Genomic DNA, 24,443 nt, shown 5'->3' with positions numbered 1-24,443 from the left:
TCCTCTTCCCCCTCTACTGAAATTAGATGTCTTTCTGTCTTAATGCAGAATGTACGGAAATAGTAAAGTAGATCCATCTAACATAATGTCTGGGGTGCCAACAGACACCCTTTGCACAGACTCCAAAATCAGTGATATGTCCCATTCCTTTATACACTTTAGGAAGATAAAATACTGATACTTCAAGTGAAGCTTTCGGGCAGGACTTTCTTGTCCTGCAGCAAAATGAAAGCCATGGTAACCTGTCATGGTAACCACAGAAAAACATAGCTGGAATACAATGGGTTCCACCACTTCCCTATCTGTTACAGTGCTTTACTATCCTACTGCTGTGAAGTTTGCCTTAGAGTTGAATCTCCTTTACTATAATTTAAGCCTGTAACTTCTCATTTTACCTGCTATGGGAGTAACCTGCTACGGCTGAGAGGAAGCGATTATTCCTTTCCCCTCTGCAGCAGCCTTTTATGTATTTGAACTTACTTGTGTGAGTCACTCTTTTTAATCTCCTTTAAATAAAGAAATCTCTTTCACTTAATCTTTTTTCATTGTCCACATTAACCTCCAGGAAACTAGAAGCAAAAATCTATCTTTTCTAAGCATCGGCTTGCACTAGATTTGTGTGTTAGTTCCCATTGTTAGCCTATTAAAAAACACTGGAGTTTAGCTGAAGTGCTAGGAGTAATTCTGAAGAACACAGACACTCAAATACTTCATTGGGGGAAAAAAAAAACAAACCCAGAAATAAAATTAGCCTAAAAATATTTTTTGTCTTACTAATTGAACTTCAAGGTTTATGTCCCATTTATCTACACATTTTAAAATTATAAAACCATACTTTACACACACTTTCTCCACCAGGAAAAATCCTTGACCATAATTCCACCCTCTCTTTTCATAATTGTAAGGAAAAAGATAAACAGAATCCATTGGTGATGAAAGCTGTAGAGATGCTAGGAGTTTGTTGAGACCTGCAACTTCTGCAGGAGTCCATGGAACCTGTAAGTGCTCAGCACACGAACTGTATCACCTTCCAGATTTTGGATTTCATGGACTAGAAGCCTAAGGTTTGGGGATGTTTTTGCTATGATGCAATGCTATACAAATCATCTGGCTATGGAATAGATGGCATTTTTCCACACAGCTGTATGCTTGTCTCCTCTAAAGGATAAAACATGGGCTAACTTGAAGTGTATCAAATACACCAATGGATTTCAATCATTCAGAATTTTGCTAGTTTGGGAAGAAAGCGTGCTCTTAAAAACAGTATGTTGACACCAAACTGTTACTAAGAACAAATAAAACCCATACATTATCATTAAAGATTAAGCAAGAATATTATGAAGAAAATCAGAGTTTCAGAGAGCTTACTGATTTCTAAGAAGATATCTTATGAACAAATTATTAATGTTCCTGAATGACAGTACATAGTTTAAGCTACAGTACAATTATGTTCTATGAACCTGAAAGCTTAGTAAATCAAACAGTCTAATAAAGCACGAATCAAAACAATTTCATAAACACCTTCAGTAGTGCAGCTGCATATCATTATTATTCATGTATTCCTGTTCCTTTCTTAGATTTTATCATGCAAACAAAATTCCTGTCTGTACTGAGTAAAACTGTGAGATTTCATAATTTCAAAATATTTTGACTTTTTTTTTTAATATGCTTCCAACAAAGAGACTATAAGTGAAATGATTTTAAATGCCTGAGTAATTCAGGAGATTTATATTTTCAAAAAGCATACATTTCAGAGTTTAACTTACATTGATCACAACAGGATTTAGCAGTTCAAGTGCTCATGTCATTTTGAAAAGAGATTGAAGGCTTTTACCATGGTTTGGATAAATCAGCCAGTTCCAGAATTAATATCCTCATGACCAGGTCATTTCTCCATTTAGGCCAATTAATCATGGCTAATGGCGGGTTTTAACTACAGACCTAACTATTGCAGCCAATACTGACTTTTCAGTGACAACTTGATTGCCAGCCAGCCAGAGACAGACAAAAGTGTTTACACAGAGCATTATGGGGAATCTTCTGCTATTATTCCTACCTCATATCTCTAATGCCATCAGTTCCTCATTGGCGATGTTTTCTCTTTTTAACAGAAGACACTGACGAGAACTTACAGAATGGGTATATTGTGTATATTACCTATCTAGTGAGAAAAATACTTCCAAAAAAAAGCATATAACAAGAACATATAGTCCAGGAGAGTCTAACTTAGTCTATCAAAAACGCCTACAGAATGAGAATATGAATTATGATAGATAATTTAATAGCTTAATGGTTATGATTGATTTGCTACCTAGGGTTGTAATTTGAGATAAATAACCCTCAACAGCTAAAACAAAGCCTGCATGTTAAGAACATACTGGTCTGGAATGAATTGAAGCTCACAAACAAATCCACTTCTTGGAAATTGTATAGCAGGATGGAAATGATCTTAAATAGAAGGAATCACCTTCAGACCAAGCAACTATCTTGTTCATCATTATCAAAATGCCACAAAGTCAAAATACCAACTTGCAAAATTTAATTCTCCAGCGACCTAAACTAGAAAGTGACCATCTTCTTTTCTCGTGAACTACTGTGGCAACTCCCAGAAAAACAATTTAGATGTGGTATTCGTATATTCTTACACACATCAATGATGGTGATTTTACTCAGGATTACAGAATTTGTAACAAAGACTTAATAATTCAGAAAAGTCTGTGTGATGTCTAGGTTGCAGCCTGCACTATAGTAAATACCGACACGCAGTACTAGAAGTAGTGGAGTTGGGCTCACAGTGGGCTGAAAAAGAGGATAAATTAGGCCTCATTGAGTTCAATGTTGCTGAAGCTAGATAATTCAAAATTAGCGGAGGCATCTCCACTGTTCTAGCATGTAGATGCTTATAGTTTTTTCTGCGTTCCAGCTACTAAATGGATGTGAAACTGAATGTTCATATTACATAAGTCTAAGATAGTACAAACCCAGACTCACCTATACATGATCTTGTATGTCTCTTCCTACATGAAGTCAGGACAGAGCGGACAGAGTCTGGAATTTCCCCATGCAAGTGCATAGTGACTGAGATAATTTTTAAAGGGAGCTCCTGTTCCCAGTGAGAGGAAACTCCATGGCAAGAATCAAGACTGCAGCCCAAGGCGAGAAGCTCTGCCTGGTTAGTGACTTGAACCAAACTCAGAGTCCAAGGAGTGGCAAAAGTAAAAAGGCAAAATATATTCAAAACTGTTTGCTGATTTCCACTCATTTATAATTCAAATTTAGTTTAAATATTATAAATCCTTTCCTTTACTGCCACACTTGTGCACGGAAAAACAACAATATAGCTTGAGAGCAGTAGGAGTGGAAGGTGTAAAAGAGCATCCAGGAGCACCAGGACAGAGCCATTTGCAGATCCCAGGCAGGTGGGGACCTACTAGTAAGTGACAGATGTGGGATCTGCATCTATCGCTGTGCTGGAGAAACTCTGAAATACATTTGGAAAAGGGATCAGATACTACCGAGCTCCAAAGGCAGGAGTCACATTTTTCGTTCATTACTTCTACTGAGTGCCTGTACTGAGACCAGGTTAGTGTTAAAACCACAACTCCTTGCCCTGGAAAGAAACTCATACCTTGATCATTCCCTGTAACAGTCTGCACATTTATAACTGCAGAATGCCGACCATATTCATTAGTTGATCAGGGAAATTTTCTCCAGTCACTAACAGAAATCTCTGGAGAAGTCTGGCATGGACCCAGACCAGTGGAAAAACTTCCACAAATAGAACTAACAGTTCTAGTAGATGTAAGCGCTCAATCATAGAGTGCATGTTAGGAGACACTCTACTTACATCTTACTAGATTTTCTATAGCTTCTAGGAAAATATGAAGTGCTCTGTAGGGACAAGAATGCTGTGTTGAATAATCTGGCTGGATAAGTCATGACTGTTTTGGAAAAAAAAAATGAAACTTCTAGGGCCATGAAGATGATTAAGGGATTGGAGCATTCCTCCTGTGAGCAAAGACAGAGAGCTGGGACTGTTCAGCCTAGAAAAGAGAAGGCTCAGGGTGTATCTTATCTATGTATACAAATGACTGAAGGGAGAAAGTAGAGAAGATGGAGCCAGGCTCTTTTCAGCAGTGCCCAGTGATAGGATTAGAGGCAATGGGCACAAACTGAAACACAGCACGTCCCCTCTAAGCATAAGGAAGCACTTTTTGACTGTAAGGGTCGTCAAACAGGTTGTCCAGAGATGTCATGGAGTCCCCATTCTCGGAGATATTCAAAAGCCATCTGGACATGGTCCTGAGCAGCCTGCTCTCAGTGGCCCTGCTTGAGCAGGAGGTTGGACCAGATGACCTCCAAAGGTCCCTTCCAACCTCAATCATTCTGTGTGATTCTGTGATTCTGGACTGAAGCTCCCCAAACTGTAATATCCTGAAGACTTGTAGAATCCTGCTCATACTGGCTCAAACCATGGAAAAGTCACCAAGGGATCAGAAATCCCATTAAGTCACTATGGACATTTTTATAGCTTTTTTCCCCAAAGGTCTGTCGTAATAATTACTCTAAAATTACTCCAGACTAATTCTCCTATGGTCAAACAAAACAATAGATTTTTTTACTGTGTACACTACTCTCAACTGAAGTGAATGTATATTTTAGCTCGCACAGAGAAAGGTAGACAGGTGCATGCACATGTCCTAAGGCTGGCTGATTTAAATTAGCAATTCCAGCAGTATTGCTAAGTTGACTTCACTGCAGAACTCTGGTCTGAAACAGAAGACTTCTAACTTTGGGTAAGCAGGTGCTCCTTCAAATTACGTTTATAGTGACTGATTTTTTTCAAACACTCTGCTCATGGAGGAGACTTCATTTGGTATTAAAACTCACATACTTGTACCCAGTGTCATTCCAAGATCTCTAAGAAAGCAACAGTCGTTGTTTAGGAGGGAAAACATGCCTACATACTATATTCCTAAACAGCCAGCATGTCTCATGGACCCTTTTACCTTCGGCCTATAAGGCACTGACACTGCTTCTAATGTGAGGATGAAAAAAGAACTGGCAGAGAATCAAGAAATACGAACATGGCAATAGCACTAATTATTAGTATTTATGCAGTAGAAGTCAGTTTTCTATAAGAAGCAAGAGTCCCATTCTGCTACACTGAACAAACTAAGAATGAGAGTCAATTCCTTCATCAGAAACAGACGATCTAGTTCAGTGTGAAATGAAGAAACAGTTTATAGGAAGGAGAGAGTGAAAATCCTTATGTACAAGGGGTGTTGAGTAATTCAATCTTTTAAACAAGATAAAGTAGAAAAAATAATGAGTAATTCTTCGTAGTCATCCACAGTCATTGAGAAAAAAATCAGGAGGTAAATGGTGGAGATAACCTGTCTAGCAGAGTGTTGCAAGATTAGGGAAAAAAGTCCTCATGTGCAAAGGTTAAAAGAAGTCCGAGAAAGTTAAATGTATACAGAGCTCTCTTTCTACGATTCCGATTGAATAACACATTTTGTTTATGAATCTTAAACTAAGGAAGAACTTGGGTGCAATCTTACAACTTTTTGCCTTATAGCTAAGCAGTCTGGCTTCTGGTATACATTTTGCAAGAATTGTGGTCTTCTTGTTCGACAGCCATCATATTGTGTAGTACGGAGACTGCCCACAAGATTCCATAACCTCCAGTCCCTGTAAGATTCATATTATTTCTCAAACCTTTTAATTGTTTTCCCTTTTTCCCTCCTTCTGTGTATCTTCTGAGACGTTACTCATGTATTCCTACCTGGAATATCCTTGACCTTTGCTGGGTTTTGATTTTTCTCTTTCTTTTACTGCTTTCTGTGGGTTGTTATATGTAACTGTGGAGTTCATTCAGATGCCTGGATCCCAGCACACCACTGGCAAGATCAAGGTGACTGGCATATATCAAAAACAAAGATGAGACCGAAGTCAGAACAATCCTAGCTGAGCCTTCTACAGGCAGCTGCAAGCAGCCTCACAATCACAGGCCCTGGTTCTCATGGGGGACTTTAACCACCCTGACATCAGCTGGGAAGACCACACAGCTAGGCAGGCGCAATCCAGGAGGTTCCTACAGAGCATCGAAGATAACTTTCTGATGCAAGTGGTGGAGGAACCAACAAGGAAAGGCGCGCTGCTGGACCTTGTATTAACATACAAGGAGGGACTGGTGGAGGATGTGAAGGTTGGAGGTAGACTCGGCTGCAGTGACCATGAAATGGTCGAGTTCAGGATCCTGCGTGGAGGAAGCAGGGCGATAAGCAGGATCAAAACCTTAGACCTCAGGAGGGCTAACTTTGGCCTCTTCAAGGAGCTACTGGGAGGAATCTCGTGGGACAGGGCTCTCAAAGGCAGGGGGGGCCAAGAGTGCTGGTCACTGTTTAAATGTCACTTCCTCCATGCTCAGGAGCGGTGCATCCCCCTGAGAAAGAAATCGAGCAAAGAAGGCAGGAGACCTGCATGGCTGAACAAGGAGCTTCTAGTGGAGATCAGGTGGAAGAGAAAGGTCCATGGAATGTGGAAAGAGGGGCAGGCCACTTGGGAAGAGTACAGGAATGTGGTCAGAGCATGCAGGGATGCAACAAGGAAGGCCAAGGCTCACCTGGAATTGAAGCTGGCAAGGGATGTCAAAAACAACAAGAAGGGCTTCTTCAACTACATCAGCAGCAAAAGGAAGGCTAGGGACAATGTGACACCGCTGCTGAATGAGGCAGGTGTCCTGGTGACAGAGGATGTGGAGAAGGCAGAGCTACTGAATGTCTTCTTTGCTTCAGTCTTCAGTGCCAAGGCTGGCCCTCAGGAATCCCAGGCCCCAGAGGTAAGAGAGGAAGCCTACAGAGAGGATGACTTTCCCTTGGTCGAGGAGGACTGTGTGAGGGATCACTTAAGCGATCTCGACGTCCACAAATCCATGGGCCCCGACAATGCACCCATGAGTGCTGAGGGAGCTGGCGGATGTCATTGCTGAGCCACTCTCCATCATCTTTGAGAGGTCCTGGAGGACAGGAGACGTGTCCGAGCACTGGAGAAAGGCCAATGTCACTCCAATCTTCAAAAAGGGCAAGAAGGAGGACCCAGGGAACTACAGGCCGGTCAGCCTCACCTCCATCCCAGGAAAGGTGATGGAGCAGCTTATCCTGGACGTCATCAACAAGCAAGTGGAGGAAAAGAAGGTTATCAGGAGTAGTCAGCATGGATTCACCAAGGGGAAATCATGCCTGACCAATCTGATAGCTTTCTACGATGACATGAGTGGCTGGGTAGATGAAGGGAGACCCGTAGATGTTGTCTACCAAGACTTCGGCAAGGCTTTCGACACAGTCTCCCATAATATCCTCCTAGGGAAGCTCAGGAAGTGTGGGCTGGATGAGTGTTTGGTGAGGTGGATTGAGAACTGGCTGAATGGCAGAACTCAGAGGGTTGTTGTCAGAGGCGCTGAGTCTAGTTGGAGGCTGGTAACTAGTGGTGTCCCTCAGGGGTCAGTACTGGGCCCAGCCTTGTTTAACTTCTTCATCAATGACCTGGATGAAGAGTTAGAATGTACCCTCAGCAAGTTTGCTGATGACATCAAACTGTAAGGTGTGGTAGATGCAGCAGAAGACTGTGCTGCCATTCAGCATGACCTGGACAGGCTGGAAAGTTGTGCAGAGAGGGACCTGATGAGGTTCAACAAAGGCAAATGCAGGGTCCTGCACCTGGGGAGGAACAACCCCATGCATCAGTACAGGCTTGGGGTGGACCTGCTGGAGAGCAGCTCTGCAGAGAGGGACCTGGGTGTCCTGGTGGACGACAGGTTAACCATAAGCCAGCAGTGTGCCCTGGCTGCCAAGAAGGCCAATGGCATCCTGGGGTGCATTAGAAGGAGTGTGGCCAGCCGGTCGAGGGAGGTTCTCCTTCCCCTCTACACTGCCCTGGTGAGGCCTCATCTGGAGTACTCTGTCCAGTTCTGGGCTCCCCACTTCAAGAAAGATGAGGAGCTACTGGAGAGAGTCCAGCGGAGGGCTACAAAGATGGTGAGGGGACTGGAATGTCTCTCCTATGAGGAGAGGCTGAGGGAGCTGGGCTTGTTCAGCCTGAAGAAGAGAAGGCTGCGAGGGGACCTAATATATACTTACAAATATCTGAAGGGCGGGTGTCAGGAGGATGGGGCCAAGCTCTTTTCAGTAGTGTCCAGCAACAGGACAAGGGGCAATGGGCACAAACTGAAGCACAGGAAGTTCCGTCTGAACATGAGGAAGAATTTCTTCCCTCTGAGTGTGACGGAGCACTGGAACAGGCTGCCCAGGGAGGTTGTGGAGTCTCCTTCTCTGGAGATATTCAAGACCTGCCTGGACAAGGTCCTCTACAGCCTCCTGTAGGTAACCCTGTTTCGGCAGGAGGGTTGGACTAGATGACGCACAGAGGTCCCTTCCAACCCCTACCATTCTGTGATTCTGTGATTCTGTGTTTCTGAGCCACAGGCCCACTAGGTTCCTGGGAAGATCAGCTGGCTTTCATGGTAGTAAAAAATAAGAATGAGCGATGAGCGATGCTTCCGAACGTTTTTCAGCACAGCATTGCAAGAATCCAGACATGGTTTGGAACATATAAAATGCTATATAAAGGCAACTGTTGTTTGGTGATGTATCAAGCAAGGCAAGAGTTCAGAGTGACTCTTTCACCACACTCCAGAAGATTACCCCACCTTTTCATTGCCTTGGCACTAGCATCTTTGATCCCTACATCTTTGCAGTGCCTCACCCACAAGCTGATTATTTTGGTGTCATCCATCTATATATTGCTGGCATTATTCTGACTATGCTTACCATCACAGTATTGTAGCGCAGAGTTGTTTCTTCTGTTTCACTGTTTCTAAAAGCAAGAAGGGACCTGACCATGAACCAGGGAAACACAGTTTGCTGCTTAGATCGTATCGATGACTTCTATTTCTTCTGGTTTAGATTCCAGGAGAGAAAGGCCTATCTCCCCTCATGCACATATGCAAAACAAGCACAGCAATGCATTTCATCATGAATTCATAAGGACTGCCTCACTACTTCCAACGCCATACTACAACCAGCAAAGACTCATAGTGGTTGGCACTGGCTGGAAATGGCCACAGACATTTTTAGGCTCTGAGACTATCATTGCAGTCAATCATGTAGTCATGTAGGCATTCATATCAGTAAAGTTTAATGGTACTATAGGGGGGGTTTCCTCATAGACTATAGTCATTAGTAGCAGCAGCTACATCAGACAAGTAGAAACTGTATACCATTTGACTAATGTACAAAATCTTGGTTACTTGGAATGTCTTCTATGGCACAACTATGAATCAGATGCTGTCATGTAAAAAAAAAAAAAAAGAGATACCAATAGTGTATTAACAAAAAAATACATTAATCAGCACTGCCCTTTTTTTCTATGTCCCAATAGGTTGTTTCAAATTATCTTAATAAATGTACTCAAACTTTGTTCTAAGACATTTACATAGGAAATAAATAAATACCTAATGTACCCACAGATGGTGTTGTGCTACTTTAAAAAGGCTTGTGGAAAGGTAGTGCATTGTAATAAAATCAAAAGGTCAAGCTACAAAGTTCCTTTTGGGAAATGATTATTCAAACCATATCTGACAATTGGTATTTGAATCTGTTAGCTAAAATAATTTTACTATTATAGTTTATGTAGTTTGAAGTTTACTTCAGTGAAATACATGAACTGCAAGTTAAACATCTATAGGAAATGTGACTTGGGTCAACTGGTGCTTTTTTATGTTACTTATATTTAATTTTCTTTATTATAATTGATTTTTCCTCATTTCATAGACATAAGAAACACATTATTTTTAATCATAAACACATCCATTAAATATCTATGCAAATATTTCCTGTATAGATATCAATATTGTGAATATTGTAATGTTACGGATTAAATTAAAATTGCATTAAAGCAAAAGAATAGAAATGCAATAATGCATTGCACATCTTTTCTGGTTTTATACTTCACAGGTTTTTTTACTACATTTTTACAGACAAGATTGCATGTAAATTCACACCGTACAGCACATAAGAAGCGTTTGAGAGTCTGCCACTGTAAAAAAACAACTGGCTATGCTAAAGTCAACAGTAAAGTTGTCTTTAGTGGAAAAAGGAGGTATTTAACTGTCTTTGACAGGTCTTTTATTTTGTTGAATGTTACTTTTACTTTTTTCCTTTCTATGCCTTTTCCATCAATTAATTATGTCATTACTACTTGCAATTAAGCCTTTGTGGCACCATATATCTGTTTCCCATGGTCAAAAGAGTTTTTAAATATAGATTGATACTAAACCCATTTTTAAATTGCAAATATCTTTTTTTCTGTCTTTTGCTTTTCAAAGTCAGATATCTAAGATGTAAAATTCAAGATGCTGCGCTTCCTTGTTGGACATCACTCCATATTTTAGAAATCCTTTTTTTTTACAATCAAACTGGTATAAGATTTGTAATATTTTCAATACTACAACAGCTCTTTGAAAAATCTGATTCATGTTTTCCTGCAGAAATCTTTAGATAGAACATGAACATGGATTTTATAAGTACATAAAATCTACAGATAGTATCGGCTTGTTACTTCCCAGGGAGAGACAGGAAGAGAATAACAATGAACATAAAAGGTAATCCTGTGGCTTCCCAAATTACTGTATTTAGTCCGTGCAGCAGAATGAAAAAAACAACAAAAAAAAGTAAATACTACAACACAACATCATTTGAAAGAAAAACCTTGTAACTTCTGCAAGGAGGCCAGGGAGCTAACAGAGAAGAAAGGAAGCAAAATCCCTGAAATGTATGATTTCTTTGGAGCAATGCATCCGGCTGGGAGGAAGAAGGGCAACATTTTAATTCAGCCACACTCTAACTGTTTTGCAATGAAGTCAATATTTTCAGCTACACAGTAACTCTATCTGATCTGCAACCATGAAAAGGAAAAGGCAGTACAGAAACCAGCTCATTCTCTGTCCCATCCTCTTTTAGTTTCTGACTTACTCCCCAGTTTTGAAAATGCTGGTCCAGTAGAGGAGCTTCCATGGGGTATTGATCTGTAATTAATGTTTCCCACTTTCATTTCCAACCCTTCTCCAGAAAATGCTCATGGGAGATGACTCTGCCACAGTGAGGGCAGGGATCACTCAGAATCTAGCACTTCCATTTTCACATGCTTGCTTCTAATGATTCTCTCTAATAATTTATGCAAATTACACCTGTCTTATTTTCCTCTTGTACATGTGGTTCAAACGGAGCCAGGCAGTGCCTTACAACTGTAGAGGTAAAAACAATACTGGTTAAACATTTTTACCCTTTTTTTTATAATCATCTTCAACAGTGATCAGATACATTCATAAATTCCTTTTTAGCACGGATCACAATAGATGAATAGAGTAGCTTTTCTGTATGGAATTCAAATCTTAAGTAGCAAGAAAAGGTGAATTTAGTATGGGTAAGACACTATCCTTGCTTCACATCACCACAATATCCATCATAATTTACTCCCGCTATAGATGTTAAGGTGAAGAAAAAAGACAGAAAGCATAGAAAAAGTTATCTTGCTTGCTAAAATAAAGACATATTAATTTTGAAGCAAAACATTCCCTTTCCTTGAAACCATCTCTGTGTAGATTAGTGGCAGAATATGACCAACTCAGGCTAGCTGTATTAGCTTTGTAGTTTTCATTTGATAAGTAAGTCTATTTTGCTTGCAGTACACTAACTCACCAGCTGTTTCTAATCCTTCTGCAACTAGCAGAAAGACCGCACATATTTCAGTACATCTGCAACTTTCCTTTTCATGTCATCCTCTAAACTCTATTTTTGTTAAAGGGCAGGATTACAAAAATAGAAGGGGGGAAGAGGAAGTGGTGGATTGATGCAAGTGAGGGATGTGACAAGGTGATTCTTGCAGGCAGAAAGGGACATACAGTAATTGCCTCAAAGCAAACCACGGGATTATCTTTTCTTAGCTCCCCGATGGGCTATGGTCATGTGTACTGCAATTTTAAAATGTAGAACAATTTTAGCTTCGCTTAATTACGACCTGATCCTGTGAATTCCTGAGTACTCTCAATAGCCATAGGTTCAGCTGGATGCTTAGAGCACTCAGTACCTGGCAGAACTCAGTCAAATGTCTCTATCAACTAACAGCAAGATTAGGATTGATCTCTACTTTTATATATATTAAAAAAATAAGTTACTGAAAGAAAATAATTTCCTTACACTCGTGACTGGTAACATCTATAAAGCTCAGGCATTGCAGAGGATTTTTTTTTATGAATACTTTGTTTTTCTAGCTCAAACATGCAAATAAAACCAAAATACCACAAAAGGCCAGTGAAAATAATATTTGCATGCTTTTCTATTTTTTTTCTTCTGAGACATGGTCTTCCATGTAATTAAGAAGGACAATATGCAAAACAAGTAACCTAATATATTTTAGAAATTACATTTGCAATTAATAAACATAATAGGTAGTGTATTCCCATAGCAATGTCATCAGTAAGCGAATCCTGTGAACCTAATGTTTAAGTATGCCAAGCATTACTTTATCTGATACTCTTTTGTTTTCAGCTTAACATAAGTTTTTTAGACTTGGTCTGCCACAGACTAGAGGCAAAATTAGAACTGGTATTTCTCCATTCAGCAATTAAATTCGAATTTCTAATAGTATTTATACTTTGTTGTACAGGTTCAAACTGCACATGAGAATAGCTTTTGCATGTATTAAAGCCAAGGGTGTTTACAACTGTTTATCTGAGTATGTATACATATACTTCACAGAAAAATTACACATTTTTTCAGTTTTGCTCTTAGCAAGAAGAAAAAATGTTTTAGTATAGTGATGGAGTTAGCAATTGTTAATGGACAAACTGAGTATTTGATTTCTCAGTTCCTATCAGGAAGGAGGAAGAAACCTTAGGAAAAAGGAACCATGTAAGTTTTGCTATACTGATAAAACAAAAAAACAAAACAAAGAGAGAGAAAACAGGGTTAGGAATTAAATGAAGTCCTGCATTTTGCAAACATTAAGTTGTCCTCAAGATTAAGGTACCTTAGAACTGCAACTATGGAACCAACACCACAAAATCCTCCAGTCTGTGACTCATGTATATTGAATAAAAAAATACAGATGATGATTGTTGTGGCACAAACTGGTTAGCATACATTGTTCTAGTCCATCCTGTCCCAAAACAGAACAGAAACGCACAGAACATTCCCAGCTAAGATCTTCCAATAGGTGGTGGACATCATGGAAGTAGTACTCTCATTTTTCAGTATTGTTTTTCTGTATGATAGCTAAACAAGACCTTATTTCAGACACTTGGCAATGTTTTTGACTTCCTACAAGAGCTAACAGTATCCTTTTGCATTTTTTGAGGATGATGTCTGTATGATAAACAACTGCACTATAAATTTCATTTTTATCAAGCACCATTTTCTTACCTTAAAATGATGCAACTGATCTTCATCGTATCTATTCTAAGGTTCAATTTTTTTAATACACGCTTGCCACATACTTTTCTCTCTACATAATTTTTCACAAAAAGTAATCTTTCTTCTTTCTCCTAATCTAAGAAATATTCATATTGAAAAAAGTGATAAGGTTACCCACGTTTTTTAACAAGAATTGCATGTTACTAAAAAGTAGAAATTCCTACTGTTACCTTTTTAACTTTGGAATGCTGTATCAGATGAGCTTTTAAAGCAATAATAGCTTTCTAACTCAAAAATCTAACCTGTTTTTTTTTTTAAAGGCATTTCAAACATACCATTAGGACTCAAGTCTTTTTTTAATTTAACAGTGGATTTAATAATGCAGCCACTATCTGAAGAGAAACCGGTGCAAAGGTGACTTACTGAATCTACAGAAGAGTACCTGAAGTGCTCATGCTGCTCTTTGATTATCTTATAAGGAGGAGCAGAGATATGAACAAGACTTTAATGAGAAGTTCCTAGAGAGTGAAAGCTGAGAGGAATCATATTGCTGAGAAAGCTACCTGTAGCAAACACAGGGATGTAGATGGAGGCTCAAAGAGTGGCAGCAACCTTTCTTTTCTTTCTCTTCACAGCAGAAAGTCTGAAGAAGCAGTGATGGAGACCAAGTTTGTAATTTGACGCAAACTTGAAGAAAGTTCTTCTATCTTACAGCTACTGAAGGACAGAGCTTCAAAGTTACTGAGCACCTAATAGTCAGAAGTAGATTTGAAGACCATAAGACATTACTTTAACAGAAACTACGAACAACTTTCCATTAGTTATTAAGGTACCTAGAGTCATTGAAGAATCTCATGTGTCTTTTCCATGAAGTTCAGCATTATAACTCCTACGAACCTAAAGTTGCCAAGTGGAACACTGAAGTTTTCTCCTCATTCAGTGCTACAGATGAAAAGTGAGATACGGCCATATAGCCATACTGCCAAAAAATAAGGTATGCCTAACAAAGTAAGTCTTTCGCAAATGTCATTTTTAAATTCATCAAACTTAGTTGACCTCTAGTTCCCCTGCTCTTCCTTTCCTCCCTTCTAGAGCAGAAATGTAGTCTTGCTTCTGTACTGGGTAAGTTTTGCAGATGATCTGAAAGCAAAGTAAAGCTGAAGGATCTGATAACATCAAAAGCTCTTAATTAATCATATGTAACTCTGGCCAGGGTATTATCCCTATCACATAAACTGATAATCATGACAAGTAATTGGAAACTAAATATGGAACTAAACATGGGAAATTCCACAATGGATAGTCACAATGGTGCTTTATCTCCTGTCTTACTAAACAATTCCTACTGGACAATTATGGAATAACCTGGCTATATCGGGGTTGGACTAGATGACCTCTAGGGGTCCCTTCCGGCCCAAAACTTTCTAGGATTCTATGATATCCGGGTAAATTTATTTCCACCTCATCAGTTAATAGGTGTTTTTTTAAAAAAAAGCACTTTTCACTTCAAAGTCTACTGTCCATTTCAAGTGATGAGCACTATTTTTTAAAAAGCTAAATCACAGAATCACAGAATTACAGAAATTTAGGGGTTGGAAGGGACCTCTGGGGATCATCTAGTCCAAACCCCTACCCAAGCAGGGTCAGCAAAAGCAGGTTGCACAGGACCTCATCCAGGCAGGTTCTGAATATCTCTAGAGAAGGAGAATCCACAACCTCCCTGGGCAGCCTGTTCCAGTGCTCCGTCACCCTCAAAGTAAAGAAGTTCTTCCTCACATTCAGATGGAACTTCGTATGCTTCAGTTTGTGCCCATTGCCCCTTGTCCTGTCGCCGGGCACCACTGAAAAGCGTCTGGCCCCATTGTCTTGACACCCACCCTTAAGATACTTACAAGCATTTATAAGATCCCCTCTCAGACCTCTCTTCTTCAGGCTCAACAAGCCCAGCTCCCTCAGCCTTTCCTCATAGCAGAGATGCTCCGGTCCCATCATCAACCTCGTAGTCCTCCTCTGGACTCTCTCCAGTAGTTTCTCAGGGCCTCTCTAGGGCAGAGTAGAGGGGGAGGAGAAGTCGAGGTGGACAACGTTCACTGCTCTCCCCTCATCTATGCAGCCAGTCATGCCATCGCAGACAGCTATCATCTGATTGGTCAAGCACGATTTCCCCTTGCTGAATCCATGCTGACTACTCCTGATAACCTTCTTTTCCTCCACTTTCTTAATGATGACCTCCAGAATGAGCTGTTCCCTCACCTTTCCAGGGATGGAGATGAGGCTGAGTGGCCTGTATTTCCCTGGGTCCTCCTTCTTGCCCTTTTTGAAGATTGGAGTGACACTGGCTTTTCTTCAGCCTTCGGGCACCTCTCCTGTCCTCCAGGACCTCTCAAAGACGATGGAGAGTGGCTCAGCAATGACATCTGAAAGCTCCCTCACCACTTTTGGGTGCATTCCATTGGGTCCCACGGATTTGTAGGTGTCCAGTTTGGTTAATTGATCTCTCACACAATCCTCCTGAACCAAGGGAAGGCCTTCCTTTCGCCAGTCTTCCTCACTTATATAGAGGGACTGGGATTCCTGAGGGCCAGCCATAGCAGTGAAGACTGAAGCAAAGAAGGCATTCAGTAATTCTGCCTTCCATGTATCCTCATAGGATACGAGAACTCGGTTTATCTTTGCTTATTCTTAAGGCTGACACTATTTACTCTCTTCAAATGAAACAATATTAATACAGCCCTTACAAAAAGGCATTCCCTTACTTAAATTTCTCCTCACCCTTTTCTAGAATTCTGTCTTTTCCTGACGAATCGCTTCCTGAGATGACGTTGTCAGAATCTGACAAAAGCTACGTAAGAAAATAGCAACAGATTAGCTTCATGATAATAAAAGTTTTTAGAATTGTTTTTAAATGTCCTAGCATTTTTCTTTTGTAGCATGCTGAACAGCTGTTTTCACTGAGCTGTCCAATACATTGCCCAAGTCTCTTCCCTCAGTGACTACAATTAATTTAGAAATCTGCAATGTGAGAAATTCAAATTATCCCCTCTAGTATGCATTACCTTATCAGCACTGAATTTCACCTGCCACCCTCAATAAATTGACAACCATTCACTCCGATCCACACATTCTGAGAACTGTACTATAGCACTCAGCAAATAACCTCTCTCTCAAAATAAATTCAAAATCTCACCATAAACTCAATTCTCAACAAAATCACAAAAAAAGTGAGAAAAAGTCTTGCAAGGGTAAGTAGCTAATGAAGTAAGTTTCAAAGTTTTAAGAAACATTTTTATCACTGGCAAGTTGAAAATCAGGACAGATTGTCTTTTCCCTAATGGATGTGCTTCATTTCAAAGAAGAATTAGTTCAGGGAAGTCCTATGACCTTTACTATGAAAGCAGGATGATCAACAGTCTTCTATGAGAACGGGTCTCACATTATTTTCCTCCTAGAGTTAACAATCTTCTTAGAGATAATAATTCTTCATGAATGGGAAGGTATGATGGGATACTTATACAGATACTTATACAATCACCACGGCAGTAGCTATTAGACTTGCATTTTTGCATATCATGATCTAGAAATCATTAGTCTTTCTTTTGTGCCTGTTCACTTTACCTCACAAAGAGGTAATGCTTACTGTAAGCAAAAGCTGTATATTTAAGCGATATGCATCAGAAGAGTTTGGGAGGTCCGGCAGTGGATGCCTCCAGGGAATAGTGCAAACGCCTTAATGAAAAAAAGCAGCAGGGACTGACAAATAACAGGGCATAGGTCTTCAGAGGGACTAATACAGACCAGTCTGCGGCTGAAGGAACTGGAAAAGATTCATGTGATTTTAGTGAGAACTGAATTGCTTTGTAGGAGAAAGAACATCCAAACAGACCTGTTCTTAAAAATAGATCTTTCCCTATTTCAGTGTTATAGAGGAATTTGAGTTATTTTTCCAGTACTTTTGCATACATTCTTTGAAAAAAGCTCATAAAAAATTATGCTGCACTACACAGAAATTTCCCTCCAAAACTTCAATTTATACACAATTTCACTATATTTAATAAATATCATCAAATATTTTCCAATTTCAGTCAATTTACAGAAATGTGAACAACAGTTTCACAGAATATTTTCCATTTTTTCTTCTATCAGATATTTTCATGGTTATAAAGCTGTTATTTGAAACTTATGTACCTCAGGGTTCCTCTAAACCACTTATTGTAGAATACCTGGTTCCCTGACTGGTCTTAGTGCAGTACCTATAGTGCAACTCTTGTTTTATTTTTTAAGACAAACGCATTTTCCTTGGATAGCATAAGCATTATCCCAGATTCCTCAGGTTGCTTTGAATTCAGGATTTTGCTATTCAAAAAGATCGTTAGATCACAAAAGTATGCATGAAAAACTCTTTAACAGAAAAAGCAGTAAGTGGTCTTTGGTCCCATTCTCCTGTTTCTATTCTAACCACTGGAATACAAATCCACACTATTACTTGTGCTTTTCTCTGTGGAGGCATTCACACTACTTCAGGTGTCATTCCTCCTGTACAGTAGTATTTCTTCAGAGGGCGGAGAGCTTCAAACTTGCCTCCAGTCTAACAGACTATTGCTAGGGACTGTGGCAGACAAGAGCCAAGACCATAAATCTTAAGTTCCCAAGTAACTAGCGATAGGACAAGAGGAAATGGCCTCAAGTTGTGTCAGCAGAGGTTTAGATTGGATATTAGGAAAAAAATCTTCACGGAAAGAGTGGTTGAGCATTGGAACAGGCTGCCCAGGGAAGTAGTGGAGTCACCATCCCTGGAGGTGTTAAAAAATCATGTAGATATGGCACTTCGGGACATAGTTTAGGAGGCATGGTGGTGTTGAGTTGACAGTTGGACTTGATGATCTTAGAGGTCTTTTCCAACCTTAATGATTCTATGGTTCTATTTATTTTATAACAGAAAATTTGATGACTCCTTACAACCAGCCCTCTGGCAGTACTTCTCAAAGACGATGGTGAAGTAGAGCTTATTTAGCTTGACAAAACTTGAAGAGAGTAGATGTCACAAACAAACCTTTCTTTTCCATATTTCTGAGTGGAAGCTGAAGGTATTGTATAATCCATGCTGATAAATACCCTGCTCTCCCTTCCCTGTAAAAAGAATGCAATTTGGGACATGATTTTTTTAAATTCTTTTCCCAGTCTGAGCCCTGCTAACACTCAACTTCATCACATTACATCTTCCTGTTTTCCTGGGTCAGACTTTTTCACATGTGATTGCACATGACAGCATATACTACAGTGAATATCAATATGAACTGCTTAAAAAGCAAAGACCCAAAAAAATTAGGGAAAAGAACATGACAATGAAAACAAGATAGGGTCCTATATAGAAGAGCAGGCAACCAAGGAAGGCATTCACCTTTGTGATCCAAACCAGCAAATATTTTCACTGTCTTCCGTGCTCTTGTATGTAAAATTTTGAATGCATCTCAGTTTTTGTAAGGCTCATAGATGTCACAAAGAGAAGAATAACATGGATAATAACAACAAATCCTCAGAAGTCCTCAAGTGGTAGCTTAAGCTGTTTAAGTCCAGAGCAGCACCTAAGAGGTATACTGAGAAATCTAATAGTGGACTTAAACACATATTCTGTGTTGGTTGCAAGCAAGAAATTATTATCTGGAAATGCTTCTGTTAAATTCAAAAGCCTGGAAAATTAAATGAAGGCCTCTTCAGGAAGATAGCTCGGTAGGTCATGTGGAACCATACACAGGCTAGATACTATGAGTATTTCTTCAACATAAATTTCTAAGTGGCCAGCATGGTTATATCATGAAAGGTTTTTGCCAAATAAAATCATATTTTCAAAATGTATACTATTCTTTACTACTCTGGATAGTTAAGAAATATATAAAGTATATAAAATGCATAACTTCACAGATAGATGCACAAGACTGAACTCCACAGTGACTGTGAACATGAACTGTTTAAAAAAAATCAAATTAGGAATAAAAACAAGGAATGAAAGTACCACAAGAGCACATATATGTAAATAGCACAATACATCTAAGCCATAAAAAATACACTGAGATATTAAAACCACATCTAGTTGCTCTTTTTTATGTCAATAAAGCGACAAAACCAAAAAGCATGGATTTTTCCAGCTGGAATTGCAGGCAGACTCTACATGTACTAGTCTGATTAAACTAAAATACCTTACACACATTCACTGTGTTTGCAGCCAGATAGAAATGAGTTATGAATTTCACAGTGTGTTTACATTTTACTTCCACTGCTCTTACATTAAGTGTCTCACGGTTTCAAAATAGCTTAAAGATTATCACTTGACTCTGCTTACTGTCCTTCAGAGGTATATTTCCTTCTATTCTATTGTTTAAAATGCCATTCATTTGATAAAACATACTGCATTTCAGTTTGCTCTGGCATTAAATTTTATTACAGTATATACTCGGTAGTTTTTTACTACATAAAAAACCGACACAAATTGGTAGCTAGGTAGAAGCTTTACATTTAGGCAGGGAGTCTCCACAGGCACAGTTCTTATCAGGCATTTTTCATGTCTATTTTCAGTGACAAAGCCCATAGATCCATATGACACCTTAAATACTATCATTTTACTGTAACTCATCCCAGTAACAATGGCTTGGCTTTCATTTCAATATCTTCCATCTTTACGACAAAATCTGTACAATACTTTGAAAAAGAAGTCTGTGTGTCACCGCACTTTAATGTATCAAAGCAATGCCTTTAATGTTGCTTGTAACACCCAAGCTCTTGTTGATAACTGTGCTTCAATTAATAAAATGAACTGCAAACACACTGGTTTTCACAATGTCTTAAGTTTATGTTATTTTTTCAACATTTGGTTGTGGAAACATGGAATTAAATCCAGACCCAGATGTCCTCCCCTGTGTGTTACAAATTCATGCAGACTTCCACATGAGGGAAGGCTTAGCTTAAAGCACATGAAAGTCAGAAATTTATTATCTGAAAGGGATATTATTAAAATTGGGATTAAAGTGGCCTCACCAGATGTTTATTCCTGTGAAATGCTTAAGAACAGCACCAAGTTAGACTTGGTGTCAACTGCTTACTGTCATTTTGATCAAGAATTCATAAATCCTACTTTTTTAACATTTTTAGAATTTAAATAAACTTTGACCAGTGTTTTGGAAAGACAGTTCTCATTTCACCTGATTTTGCTGGCAAAACTTTTATCAACTTTCTGATATGTAATCGTATGATAGATGATTTTGAGAGTTACATTTTCAGATAATGCCCAAATAATGCTCAAGTCTTTTATCAGCCTCCATTTACTGACCAAAAAATTCAAACACAATCTCCATGACAAGGGATCTGACAAAGAGCCTCTAAGCATGCCATCTGTGATGAGATTCTGACACGTTCAGCTTTAGAAAGGTCAATACAGAAGGACAACTTTGCTTGCCGCATCCACCACAATGGAATTCAGCAGCTTGGATGAAGAAAATGTTTTGCTTTAGTCTGATCACACAATATTGGGGCAATGTCTCAGAACACTACTGTCACCCTCAAATCTGCATAATACCCCAGTTTGGGAGACTACTCCAAACCATTCGACATCATAAAAAGAATGAATTAGAAAAGCTGTCAGAAAAAAAATTCTTCAGGAAATAGCATGCTCTTTTATTCACAGCTTTTAAAATGCCTCAAAGTATTTGTAACCAACATCTACTTTTAATTGAAAAATAGAATCATAGAAGCATAGAATAGTTTGGGTTGGAAGTGACCTTTAAAGGTCATCTAGTTCAACCCCCCTGCAGTGAGCAGGGACATCTACCACTAGATAAGGACGCTCAGAGCCCCATCCAATCTGACCTTGAATGTTTCCAGGGATCCATCTCTCTGGGCAACTTGTGCCAGTGTTTCACCACCCTCACTGTAAAAAATTTCTTCCTTACATCCAGTCTATATCTACTCTCTTTTAGTTTGAAACCATTACTCCTTGTCCTAGTAAAAAGTCTGTCCCTATCTTTCATATAGTCCCCCTTTAAGTACTGAAAGGCTACAATAAGGTCTCAGTGTAGCCTTCTCTTCTCCAGGCTGAACAACCTCAACTCTCTCAGCCTTTCCTCACAAAAGAGGTGTTCCAGACCTCTGATCATTTTCGTAGCCCTCCTCTGGACCCACTCCAACAGCTCCATGTCTTTCCTGTGCTGAGGGCTCCAGAGCTGAACGCGGGACTCCAGGGGAGGTCTCGCCAGAGCAGAGGGGCAGAATCCCCTCCCTTGACCTGCTGGCCGCGCTGCTTTTGATGCAGCCCAGGAAACGGTTGGCCCTCTGGGCTGCAAGCACACATTGCTGTCTCCTGTCCAGCCTTTCATCCACCAGTACCCCCAAGTCCTTTTTGTCAGGGCTGCTCTCAATCCCTTCGTCCCCCAGCCTGTGTTGATACCAGGGGTTGCCTCGACCTGGGTGCAGGACCCTGCACTTTGCCTTGTTGAACTTCAGGAGGTTCACATAGGCCCACTTCTTGAGTTTGTCCAGGTCCCTTTGGATGGCATCTCATCTTTCAGGCGTGTTGACTGCACCACTCAGCTTGGTGTCATCTGCAAACCTGCTCAGGGTGCACTTGATCCCACTGTCTACGTTGTTGTCTTGGTTTTGGGTAAAACAGAACCAGTTCTCTTTCAGTGAATCCTTCTTATAGACAAGCTCTTTTAAGTAACTGTATTTTTCTGAAGCTGGCTGCGTATTTTACAGACACTGTCTGCGCCAAAGCTTTGATAACACCCAATGTTTATAATTACACTGAGCTAAAGGTAGGAAAGGAATGCAAAACAAGGCCCCTGTTTATAATTATTACTGTAGCAGCCAAGGTCACAGACAGATCTCTTAGCTCCCACAAGTGAGGAGTTGCAAAGGGTCGCACTTGCAAGGAGGGGTGGACAAGGCAGTTCAACCCGATATTGACCAACTGGGTATTCCACGCCATGCACGTCATACTTAGTTTAAAGCTGGGGAATCACGAGAGTCTCGCTCTCTTCTTCCATGGCTGGCTTCAGAAGAGGACCCTGCTCGTTGTTCTGCCTGCAATCCTGATCCAGATCCCGATCCATGCATTCCCGAGTCCAGTTCCTGTCTGCTGCTGAGGCCAGTCCAAGACTTTCTAGTGCTGCCTGGCAGCTGCTGGTGGGAGGCCAGCGCCCCTGCACCTAACTCCAGGAAACTCAGCATCGGTTTTGTATATTTTGCATTATTTCTCTTATTATTACTAATATTATTAGTGTTACTAGTACAACTTTTTATATTCAATTTGTAAGTCTTTCTCCCTTTTCCTCCTTTTCCCTTCTTCTGGTGGGAGCACAGGGGTTTAACACAGAGCGTCTGCCATTCAATTTTATTGCCGCTCTGCTTTAAACGGTGACATTTGTTGATGTAGATATTAAACAGCACTGGTCCCAGTACGGACCCCTGAGGAACACCACTTGTCACTGATCTCCATTGGGACACTGAGCCATTGACTACTACCCCCTGGATGCAGCCATACAATGAGCTCACCATCCACTGAACAGTCCATCCATCAAAGCCACATCTCCCCATTTTAGAGAGAAGGATGTTGTGGGGGACCATGACAAAAGCCTTACAGAAATCCAGATGGACAATATCCAGTTATTCCCTTGTCCACTGATCTAGTCACTCCATCATAGAAGGCTACTAAGGTTGGTCAGGCAGGACTTGCCCTTTGTGAAGACATGCTGGCTGCCTCCAACCACCTCCCTGTCCTCCATGTGCCTTAGCACAGCTTCCAGGAGGATCTGTTCCATGATCTTCACATGTACAGAGGTGAGCCTGACAGGTCAATAGTTCCCAGGGTTCTTCTTTCTACCCTTTTTAAAAATCGATGCAATGTTTCCCTTCTTGCAGTCACCAGGGACTTTGCCCGACTGCCATGACTTTTCAAATATCATGGAGAGTGGCTTGGCAACTCCATCAGCCTGTTCCCTCAGGGCACTGGGACAGATCTTCTCAGGTCCCATAGATTATGTAAGTTCAGGTTCCTCAGGTGATCGTGAACTTAACCTTCTCTTATAGTGGGAGGGACTTTGCTCCCCCTGTCCCTGTCCTGTGGTCCATCCACTCGAGAGGTGTAGGATGAGAGACTGCCAGTGAAGACTGAGGCAAAATTTGTTGAGTACCTCAGCCTTCTCATCTGTTGATACTAGGTCACCATTCTATCCATTGGGAGGGCAGACTTTCTTTGACATTCCTTTTCTGGCTGACATACCTGTATAAGCTCTTCTTATTATTCTTTGCAGTCCTTGCCAAGTTCAGCTCCAGCTGGCGCCTTGGCCCTTCTGACCCCATCCGTACACAACCAGGCAGCATCTCCATACTCTTTGCAGAGTACCTGTCCCTGCTTCCACTGCCTGTGCATTTCCTTCTTGCCCTTTAGTTTGACCAGCAGGTCTCGTCTCAGCCATGCCAGTCTCTTCCCTTCCTTTCCTGATCTCTTACACCTGGGGATCGAGAGCTCTTGTGCTCTATGGAGAGTGTCCTTAAAGAACTGCCAGCTCTGTTCCAGTCCCTTGTCCCTGAGGGCAGTTTTCCAGGTGGTCTTATTGACTAACTCCTTGAAGAACTGCAAGTTTGCTTTCCTAAAATTCAGGGTCCTGATTTTACTCTTTGCCTGACCCTTACACCTTAGGACTGCAAACTCCACCAGTGTATGATCATTGCAGTCCAGGCTGCCTCCAATCTTGACATCACAGTTAGGGCTGTCTATTACCTAGCTTAAGAAGTTATCCTCAATGCACACCAGGAGTCTCCTGGATTATCTACAGCTCACCATGCTACTTTTCCAGGAAATGCTGGGGTGGTTGAAGTCCCCCAGCAGGATGAGAGCCTGCAAGTGCAATGCCTCCTGTAGCTGGAGTAAGAAGGCTTTGTCAATAGGCTCCCTTTGATTGGGCGGCCTGTAGTAAACACCAA

The 24,443-nt window shown here is 40.5% G+C and overlaps 1 protein-coding gene across 1 annotated transcript in view; it reads right to left on the bottom strand.

Annotated features, from left to right (window-relative positions):
• Positions 1-24,443, bottom strand: part of MMP16 (matrix metallopeptidase 16) — a 200,528-nt gene that overhangs the window by 109,483 nt on the left and 66,602 nt on the right. The gene's annotated exons all lie outside the window — the stretch shown is intronic.

Source organism: Opisthocomus hoazin, chromosome 3 (assembly GCF_030867145.1).
Source record: "Opisthocomus hoazin isolate bOpiHoa1 chromosome 3, bOpiHoa1.hap1, whole genome shotgun sequence".
NCBI lineage: Eukaryota > Metazoa > Chordata > Aves > Opisthocomiformes > Opisthocomidae > Opisthocomus > Opisthocomus hoazin.
This window is presented reverse-complemented; position numbering and strand designations above follow the sequence as displayed.